Source organism: Lepidochelys kempii, chromosome 28, assembly GCF_965140285.1.
Source record: "Lepidochelys kempii isolate rLepKem1 chromosome 28, rLepKem1.hap1, whole genome shotgun sequence".
NCBI lineage: Eukaryota > Metazoa > Chordata > Testudines > Cheloniidae > Lepidochelys > Lepidochelys kempii.
In genome coordinates, this window is record NC_136407.1 from 3,565,179 (window position 1) to 3,575,750 (window position 10,572).

At 44.2% G+C, this 10,572-nt stretch overlaps 1 protein-coding gene across 1 annotated transcript in view; it reads right to left on the reverse strand.

Annotated features, from left to right (window-relative positions):
* Positions 1-10,572, reverse strand: part of LOC140904242 (uncharacterized) — a 165,802-nt gene that overhangs the window by 12,549 nt on the left and 142,681 nt on the right. The gene's annotated exons all lie outside the window — the stretch shown is intronic.

The following is a 10,572-nucleotide window of genomic DNA, read 5'->3' on the forward strand; positions in this document are numbered from 1 at the left end:
GATTTGGATATTGACCTGGGTCTGGGACTTGGTCCTTTGGGATTGAGAGAACCTTTTTTCTTTTACTGGGGTATTGGTTTTCATGACCATTTGTCCCTATAACGAGGGGCACTGGTGGTGATACTGGGAAATTGGAGTGTCTAAGGGAATTGCTTGTGTGACTTGTGGTTAGCCCGTGGGGTAAAACCGAAGTCTTCTCTGGCTGGCTGGTTTGGTTTGCCTTGGTGTGCAGAGACCCCCCAGCCTTGGGCTGTAACTGCCCTGCTTTAAGCAATTTGTCCTGAATTGGCACTCTCAGTTGGGTCCCACCAGAACTAGCATCGTTACAGGTTAGTTTGTGTTTTATCTTTCATTTCTTTTGTAACTAATTCTGACTTTTATGCCTCATTACTTGTAGTCACTTAAAATCTTTTTTTTTTTTGGTAGTTAATCTTGTTGTATTGTTTTATCTAACCAGTGTGTTTGGATTAAAGTCTGTGGGAAATTCCATTCGGGATAACAAGGCTGGTGCATGTCATTTTCCACTGGTGAAATGAAAGATTTTATATGAGCTTGTGTTGTTCAGTAGCATGCTGGACAGTGCAAGAGGCACATTTCTGTGGGGAGTCTGGCACTTGACAATTTGCTGGTGTTCTCCCGAGATGTAATTCAGGAGTGGCTGACTAGCAGCACTCAATACTATGTAGCTGGGAGAGAGTTACATGCTGGAGACTGTGTGTTAACCGGCCAAGAGGGGCTGTTCTCACAGTAAAACAGTGGAAAAAGCACCCCAGGTTGGAGAACTGAGGGGACACAGCTGTTCAACATTCCAGATTGGACTGTGGATAATGTCACAGACACTCATTATGACGGAGCCTCTTACAACACAGAGACGGTAAATCCATGTCCCAGAAATCGAAGACTCCAGACAGAGGACAAGTCTCCCTGGCACTGCTTCTTGCTGACAGAGAAGTCCAGAGACAATGAGAGAGTCCTGTGGAAGCTGGGAACAGTAAGCATTGGCTGGTGGGGTTCAGTGGAGAAAGGGAACAGGAAGGACAGGGATATTACTGAATGCAGGATCTCAGCAGTCCTAGATGTCAGGATAGCACATAGTGCAGCACCTTGGAAAACATAATCCCAACTATACATACAAAATGACGGGGTCTAAATTAGTTGTTTCCACTCAGGAGAGGGATCTTGGAGCCATTGTGGCTAGTTCTCTGAAAACATCCACTCAGTGTGCAGCAGCAGTAAAAAAAAGAGAACAGAATGTTTGGCACAATTAAGAAAGGGATAGATAATAAGACAGAAAATATCATATTGCCTCTATATAAATCCATGGTACACCCACATCTTGAATACTGCGTGCAGACGTCGTCACCCCATCTCAAAAAAAGATATATTGGAATTGGAAAAGATTCAGAAAAGGGCAACAAAAATGATGAGGGGTATGGAACAGATTCTGTATGTGGAGAGATTAAAAAGACAGGGACTTTTCGTCTTGGAAAAGAGATGACAAAGGGGAGATATGAGAGAGGTCTATAAAATCATGACGGGTGTGGAGAAAGTAAATAAGGAAGTGTTACTTATTCCTTCTCATAACACAAGAACTAGGAGTCACCCAATGAAAGTAATAGGCAGCAAATTTAAAACAAACCAAAGGAAGTATTTCTTCACACAACGCACAGTCAACCTGTTGAACTCTTTGCCAGAGGATGTTATGAAGGCCAAGAGTAGAACAGGGTTCAAAAAAAGAACAAAATAAATTCATGGAGGATAGGTCCATGAATGCCCCATTAGCCAGGATGGGCAGGGATGGTGTCCCTAGCCACTGACTGCCAGAGCCTGAGAATGGACGACAGGGGATGGATCACTTGTTGATTGCCTGTTCTGTTCATTCCCTCTAGGACACCTGGCATTGGCCACTGTCAGAAGACAGGATACTGGGCTAGATGGACCTTTGGTCTGATCCAGTATGGCTGGTTTTATGTACTAGGGAATCTAGTGAGACCAGTGTAATGGGAGGGAGTTTGAAAATCGCTGGCTGTGGAGAACACTGGGAAATTAGAAGCAATAATTCAGAAGCAACAGTCTCTAATTAGTCTGGAAAAGCAGAATGTGAAAAATAAGAATCAGGTCATGTGACTTCAGGAATGATGGACTTCAAGATCCACAGAGCCTGCAGAGAAGAGAGATTGTGGTGATTGCACATGGGGATGTGGGAGCAAGACTCTCCATGTCTCAGGAAGTTTCACTACTAACCTAGGCCATTTTCACACGCTGGGGTACAATCCAGATCAAGGAGGAGTTGTGTCACCTGTAATCCTGGGTGAGATTCAAGGTTCTGCTGCTGGAGCTCCCCTCTCTGGATGCCCCCCGCCAGCATTCAAGGGGTGTCTGTGTGATAAATAACCCTGAACCAGCAGCTCCGACTCCAGCAGCCTGCTTCTTACACCCCAAGCACATACTGGTCTGGGTGGAGCAGGCTCAGGGTTTGAGATAAGGCCAGGGGCAGGAAGCTTCTGTTTGTTATGATGGACCTAACCCCTGGTTCTACTTGTGTAAACAGGAGGTATTTGACACGGTGCGATACTGCTCCTGTGCTCTGCTCCCAAAGTGTTCTGCAGCAGGGGAGGGTCTCTGGCAGTGTGTGTGTCACTGGCATGTTGGGGTGATGCTGAAACAGGACAGAGTAGAGGTGGCATTGTGGGGGTGGTGTGAACCTCATCTCTTCAGTTCCCCTTCCAAGAACCGAGGGGACAGGAACCCTTACCCAGCGAGGTCACATTCTCATAGTTCTCCTGCATGACGTCTCTGCAGAGGGCTCTCTGAGCAGGGTCCAGCAGAGCCCCCTCTTCCCTGGTGAAATACACAGCCACCTCCTCGAAGGTCACCAGCCCCTGAAAGAGCAAGAGTCCCACACTCAGTGCCTGCTGCCCCACTCACAGCCCCACTAGTCGTGGGGAAGAGGAGCCAAATGGGAGCTCTGGGTGGACCACAATCAACAGAGTCCCACCCCCACCCTGCTCAGAGCATCCAGGAAACACCAGGGTGAGGAGACAAAGAGAGAGTCCCTTGTCTCTCCCAGCAGATCCATCACACTAGCCACAGACTGATACAGGAGGTGGAGCCCCTAGCAGGGCCCAGGGAGAGCTCCCTAGTAGGAAGCCCAACACCCTCCTCATTGTGAGGAGCTGGATATGGAGGGGAATCTCCCCAAACCTGACTGGTGGGGGCCCCCTTTCATATCTCACAGCAGCTGCTGGTTAGTCGGGTCAGGCTCCAGCACTGGGAGTCTGGTCAGTTTTCCTAGCCCCATGTAGGTGGGTTATTTTCAGTTTCACAAATGAGGGCATTTCCACCTCCAAACTCATGGGTCTGTTCCTAGAATCTAGGCCACTTATTAAACTAGTCCTGGCAGGTTTGCCATCACCTGGCCTCCTCCCTTTCTCCACACTGTGAATTTCCTGCCACGCTCCAACCTCCAAACCAGACTGTGCAAACCTTCCCATCTCCAGTGTATTCGCTGTCCCTCTCCCTCCTGCAGGACCCCACCAACTCCCCCCTCCCTCCCCACCGCCCGAATAATCCCTACCTCAGCTGGCTCCTCTGCAGCCATTTCTCTCCCCTGTCCCGTGGGAGTGTTGTACCAATAAAATAAAAACCAGCAGGATCTTATTAAAGGGAAAAGGGCAAAATACCACATTTATTGTGAATACAGAAAGAATCATAGTAAGCAGTTAGTTATAGCTATAACATTCCATTCAATCTCATATTTATTCACACATTCATTCATACAAACACACACCCACACACATACACACCCACACACACAGGTTCTGCAAGGTTGTTATCATAGTTACCAGCCTTAGAGTTGCTCATGCCAAGCCACTGGCCAGGTGGCCTGGACATGAGGAGGGAGCAGGGCCTTGTCAGATGCTCATCTGATGCTCCTGGAAGTTGGTTTGCAGAATCAGACCCCCCAAAGTTCTCACTTTTTAGAGTCTATTTTTATAGGAATTTCTTCCTATGCCAGTCTATGGGAATTGCTTCATCATGCTGTTGCTGAATCAATCAGCAGATAGCACATTCCTGACGGCTCCAAGATGTTATCTTGTTCTTTGGTTCTCCCATTCTTGAGGCTGTTGGGTGGATTCCAGTCTGCCCACCGGGGGGGGGTCCTCTGGTTATTTCCACTTGACGCCTTCTTCAGCCGATGGACACTGGATTCTTAGGCTGGCACCTCCCTGATCATTCAGTTATTATCCACACCAAGCATCCATCCACATACATCCTCTATCTCTATTTTAATCACAATGGTTAATACAACAAAAGGGCGGGGAGTCTCTGGGTGCTGTTTCTGTTGTTAGAGTATTGCTTTGAGTCTCTCTCTCTGTGAATTGCTTTGAGAACAGACTCTGTCTTGGAATGTACTAACACAATTAGCAGCTTGCAAGTTTCACACATAGAGGGAGAGAAACAGCACCAAAAACCAAGAGACCTCTTAATTAGTAATACCCTGGAATTGAAACTCTGGGGAATCAAACTCATTTGTGATTTTAATACAGAACTTCTTTAATATGATCCAACATAATCCCCCTTTTGACACTAAGATTTATAATCGTCAGTGTCACCTTCTATGTAGCCTATTCAAGAGAAAGTACTGTGAGGCAATTTGAGTTTGTGATTCCAATTCATGCCACATACATGATCCTAGTGATGTATCTTTACTACAAGGTTCTGGGGAAACAGGCAAGGTGAGGCACACCCACTTTTGAGGAGTCCATTCGGTACAACCTCTAGTGTCCAATAGCTTCCCTCCCTCCCCAGCCCACTGGCTCAAGGTCCAGGGTAGCCAAAAGGATCCCATGTGTAATATGGGGAGTGGGTTAACCTTCAATACCTTTGCCTCCAGGGACTGTTGGTGTGCAATTTTGACAACAATTTCTCCCATTAACAAGTCTGGTTTACAATAGTGGAAACATATTGCATCCATTCATATTGATAAGTGTCAAACAATGATCTCTTTCTTTTTTAACAAATGCATCAAACCCTTAATATTTCCCAATATGACCCAGAACATTTTGTGTTCCAAAGTAGCTAGTGCATTTCAGTGCATCCCATAGCTATGGCTGTGTAGTTTCCTATTTCTAATATTTTTTTTTCTTATGGATAAGCCATGTGGTAGTATTAAGCCATTACTAAAGATTCCATTGGCCTTTTAGGTTACCCAGACCAATTTGGACCAAGTCTACATTGGCATGTACTTGTTTTTGTATCAGGCTGTCCTGTAGCTGGGACAGAAAGCTTAATTTATTTTTAAGTTCCTGCAGGTCTTCAGTATTTTTTTTTTTTAAACACACAACAGTGCTAGCAACAACACAAAACACAAGACAAAACATAGAACACAGAACACAATTTCTATTGTGACAGTAGATTCATGGTATTGGGTTGCTTTTCAGCTGGCATCAGCTTTTCCTGATTTTCTGAAAGACAAAAAGAACATGTTTCTACCCCTTTTGGGGTGGCAGATTATTGCTTAAAATATTTCTTTTACAAATACCCTTGCTGATTGCAGGCAAAACAGAGAAATTGCCCCCATATTTTCCTGTTTTTGTTCTATAGGCAGGCCAGGTTTCAAAGGCTTTTATCTTTTAAGGGTTATGGGGAAATTCTCCCACTGTTTAGTCATTAAATCCCTGAGTTTTCCTTCTTATACAGCAGACCAAGTTTATAATGTTTTTCCTGCTGTGTTAAGCTTTAAGTTTTATTTACAGGTAATAACTGAGAAGCATCATTACCATACGACCTTAAAGGATTTTTCCAAAAATCATACACACTATACGTTGTTACAGGGATACTTATTATCATTACATTTATTAAAATTATCTTGTTATCCCATGCCTTTTATTTAGACAATTTGTTTGCTGACCAGGTATGTCCTTTATCTGCAGCTCCTTTGTGCTGCTAGTTCTTTCCTTCCTTTATCATTTAGGTAATTTGCATTTTCACAGAAACTTCCTGCTTTTGGATTTAAAGCCATCAGCAGCTCAGAGACTCTATCTTAAAAGGGACACAATCAACTTTCACCAGAGTTTTGATTACTTTTAACTTCTGCTTCCAAAACACACAGCAATCTGAAAAAGAAAACCCAACCTATTGTGGCTCCCTTTGGAGCCCTAATAGCATTTTAATTAAGTAGCATGGTATGTTTGCATTTCTTTTGCCCCTTCTACAATATACCCTGCACATGTTCTGGGGCAAATGCACATTTCTTCCATAGTTTAACTTCTATAACATTATCCAGATCCATTTTTACATAAGGTGTCACTATTTCTTTTTTTGCTTACAGAGTTTTCATGTACCTTTATCAAAGTGACAGTCTGATTACTCAGAGCCATTTTAAGACTCAGTGTTTCTAACATTGCTTCTTTTTGTTTTGTGCACCTCACCCCTGCTGTTGCTTCAGAGAGGCACTGTCTTTTTTTAATTTTTTTTTTTACTACAACTCTCATCTGCTATTTTGTTACAAAAACAAACAAACAAAAAACAAACAAACACAAAGAATCCAAAAAATTTTTTTTTTATATTCTCCTGATTTTGACTGCCCTGCTGCAGCCACAACTTAAAAACATTTTAAATTTTGTAAAGCATTGAGTTACCTTTTAAGGGTTAAATGCCAAATCCCAAAGCCAAACAACACTAATTACCTGTGTCTAGCAAAAAGGTCTGTCAGTTTTGCAACTTTGAATTAAAGAGTCAAATGGATTTTTAGTGGCATTATTTAAAACAAAAACAAAACTAACTGGTCCTTAGAACTTTACATATTTACACACACACAGACAGATACATACACATTTTCTTTTCCTTAACATCCCTTCCACACTGCTCTGTTTTTTACATCTTACATTCCCTTTATACATTTGAGGCAGTTAAGTTCCAATAGAACCCTCTTATGTTCTTTTAGCAAATTTGACTAAATTGTCCAGTCAAATGGTTTTAATCAGATAGTTTATTTTTGCCTGGCTAATTTACGGACATTCCTTTGGAAAAGGGCCCATTTTTCTTTCAGAATGGCTGCAAAGAAACCAAGAATGCTCTAACACTTTTCCTTTTTAACATTTTCGGTTAAAAGTTGTTTGGGTGAAATACAAAGTTTAACTGCTTAATTCCCTCCAGCCTCTGCAGAGTTAACTTTTTTTTTTTTTTTTTACTCTCTTTTCTCTTTGTAATTATGCCTGGGGGTGCCGTACATAGGACCTTCTCCCCCTTTACCTGCCTCCCTCCAGCCTCTGCAGAGTTAACTTTTTCACTCTTTTTGTATTCCTGGAGTGCCTCTTTCACTATTTTCAGCTGGCTTTGGATATTTGTAGCCAGCACCTTCCAATTGTCTGCTCCCTTTTCCATTTGTGCCTTTTCCTCTTTACATGAAGACAAGCGGAGGGAAGAATCCTTACATGCCTCCCACAACAACCAAATTGCTGCTGCATCTCTTTTGGCAGCACTAGAAGGTTTGTATATGAGGATATACTGAGCCAATCTATCCTCTAGGTCCGAAATAGTGCAGACATCAGCTAGGGCTTGTTTAGTCCAAGGACTGTGCCCAAATTTTTGAAGGATTTGTTTAAAAGGTGTAATTTCTTTAACAAAAGGTGAGGTTGGAGTTCCTTCTGACTCCATTCCTCCCTCTAGTACTGGCTTACCCTGTTTTCTTTTAAACATCTTAACATGGATATTTCAATCTCTTTGTCACTGCTGGTATTACTTAGCAAGTGACACAGCCTAGATTCTGAAATCATAGCTTAATCTATGTGTTTTTCCCCTGCTACCTTCCCGGAGGCCAGCAGGTCCCCTGCTACCTTCTCGGAGGCCAGCAGGTCTGGTTAACCTGTTTCTCCCTGCTACCTTCTCGGAGGCCAGCAGGTCTGGTTAACCTGTTTCTCCCTGCTACCTTCTCGGAGGCCAGCAGGTCCGGTTAACCTGTTCTTCCCTGCTACCTTCTCGGAGGCCAGCAGGTCCCCTGCTACCTTCTCGGAGGCCAGCAGGTCTGGTTTAATCTGTTTTCCCTACTACCTTCTCGGAGGCCAGCAGGTCCCCTGCTACCTTCTCGGAGGCCAGCAGGTCTGGTTTAATCTGTTTTTCCTGCTACCTTCTCGGAGGCCAGCAGGTCCCCTGCTACCTTCTCGGAGGCCAGCAGGTCTGGTTTAATCTGTTTTTCCTGCTACCTTCTCGGAGGCCAGCAGGTCCCCTGCTACCTTCTCGGAGGCCAGCAGGTCTGGTTTAATCTGTTTTTCCTGCTACCTTCTCGGAGGCCAGCAGGTCCCCTGCTACCTTCTCGGAGGCCAGCAGGTCTGGTTTAATCTGTTTTTCCTGCTACCTTCTCGGAGGCCAGCAGGTCCCCTGCTACCTTCTCGGAGGCCAGCAGGTCTGGTTAACCTAATAGAAATGCCTAGCTCACTAGAGCTGGCGGTGTGCACACCAATATTTACAATAACTGAGGTTTTTTACCAATATTCCCCCTTTCGCAATTCTCCACCAAAATGTTGTACCAATAAAATAAAAACCAGCAGGATCTTATTAAAGGGAAAAGGGTAAAATACCACATTTATTGTGAATACAGAAAGAATCATAGTAAGCAGTTAGTTATAGCTATAACATTCCATTCAATCTCATATTTATTCACACATTCATTCATACAAACACACACCCACACACATACACACCCACACACACAGGTTCTGCAAGGTTGTTATCATAGTTACCAGCCTTAGAGTTGCTCATGCCAAGCCACTGGCCAGGTGGCCTGGACATGAGGAGGGAGCAGGGCCTTGTCAGATGCTCATCTGATGCTCCTGGAAGTTGGTTTGCAGAATCAGACCCCCCAAAGTTCTCACTTTTTAGAGTCTATTTTTATAGGAATTTCTTCCTATGCCAGTCTATGGGAATTGCTTCATCATGCTGTTGCTGAATCAATCAGCAGATAGCACATTCCTGACGGCTCCAAGATGTTATCTTGTTCTTTGGTTCTCCCATTCTTGAGGCTGTTGGGTGGATTCCAGTCTGCCCACCGGGGGGGGGGGGGGGGTCCTCTGGCTATTTCCACTTGACGCCTTCTTCAGCCGATGGACACTGGATTCTTAGGCTGGCACCTCCCTGATCATTCAGTTATTATCCACACCAAGCATCCATCCACATACATCCTCTATCTCTATTTTAATCACAATGGTTAATACAACAAAAGGGCGGGGAGTCTCTGGGTGCTGTTTCTGTTGTTAGAGTATTGCTTTGAGTCTCTCTCTCTGTGAATTGCTTTGAGAACAGACTCTGTCTTGGAATGTACTAACACAATTAGCAGCTTGCAAGTTTCACACATAGAGGGAGAGAAACAGCACCAAAAACCAAGAGACCTCTTAATTAGTAATACCCTGGAATTGAAACTCTGGGGAATCAAACTCATTTGTGATTTTAATACAGAACTTCTTTAATATGATCCAACAGGAGTACGGGATGAACTGGAGGGAAACATGGATGTCATTCTGCAGCCTGGGAGGGGGAGAAGGGCAGTTGTGGGGGTTTCAGAACAGTCTTTAGTTAATTTCACATCACAATCCCCCAGGCTCTTTCCCTGCAGACAGACATCCTACATTCTGCCATACTGGGAAATTACTTGATCTCTTTATTACAGTGCAGACCTGGCCCCTCCTGCCAGGCTAAGCCCACAGAGAGATTTTTAACCTTCCTTCTCCCTCCCCCCATCCCATAACAAAGTATCTGAACATAATGCTAGAAAAAAGCAGAACCAAAGGAGTCACTGTGAGGGGGGAGGGATAGCTCAGTGGTTTGAGCATTGGCCTGCTAAACCCAGGGTTGTGAGCTCAATCCTTGATGGGGCCATTTAGGGATCTGGGGCAAAAATTAGGGATTGGTCCTGCTTTGAGCAGGGGGTTGGACTAGATGACCTCCTGAGGTCCCTTCCAACCCTGATATTCTATGATTCCCCTGGACACTGACCACACCCCAGCAGGGGGAATATGGAATCAGGAACTGGTTTTTCCTCTGTCTGATCCTTTTCTTGTTCACTGGGAAGTGATTCTGCCCAGCGATGCTGCAATACATGTGTCTGGGTAGATCAGAGAGCTGGAAATCTCTCTCCCCACTCAGTTCTACCACTGCCCCTTTCTTTCAGTCTCTCCTTCCCCTCCCCTCTCTCCCTCCCCTCTGTGTTAGATTAAAAGTAATAATTAATACATTAATTATTTTCGGGAAAATATGGTCCAGTACAGACCCCTGATTTGGCTTGTATTATTAGAAAGAAATATGTCTCTCAGCCTGCTGAGTTTGAGCGAAGTGAAGCAGGCCTGTTAGTTTGCAAGGTCCGTGCTAATTGTAGAAAAACATCCAGAGAAAAAAAGTTTGTTCTAAAGGTGATAAGACTGCTGTCTCCTTGAGGTCAGGAACAAGATTTGTTAATCCTCCACTTTTGCATTCCTATCTCCCTTGTTTTCTTTTCATGTTTAACAAGTGGCATGGATAGATTCACTGGAGTCTGTCATGCCCCAATGATTTGAGAATGGTTATGTTAAAGAATGT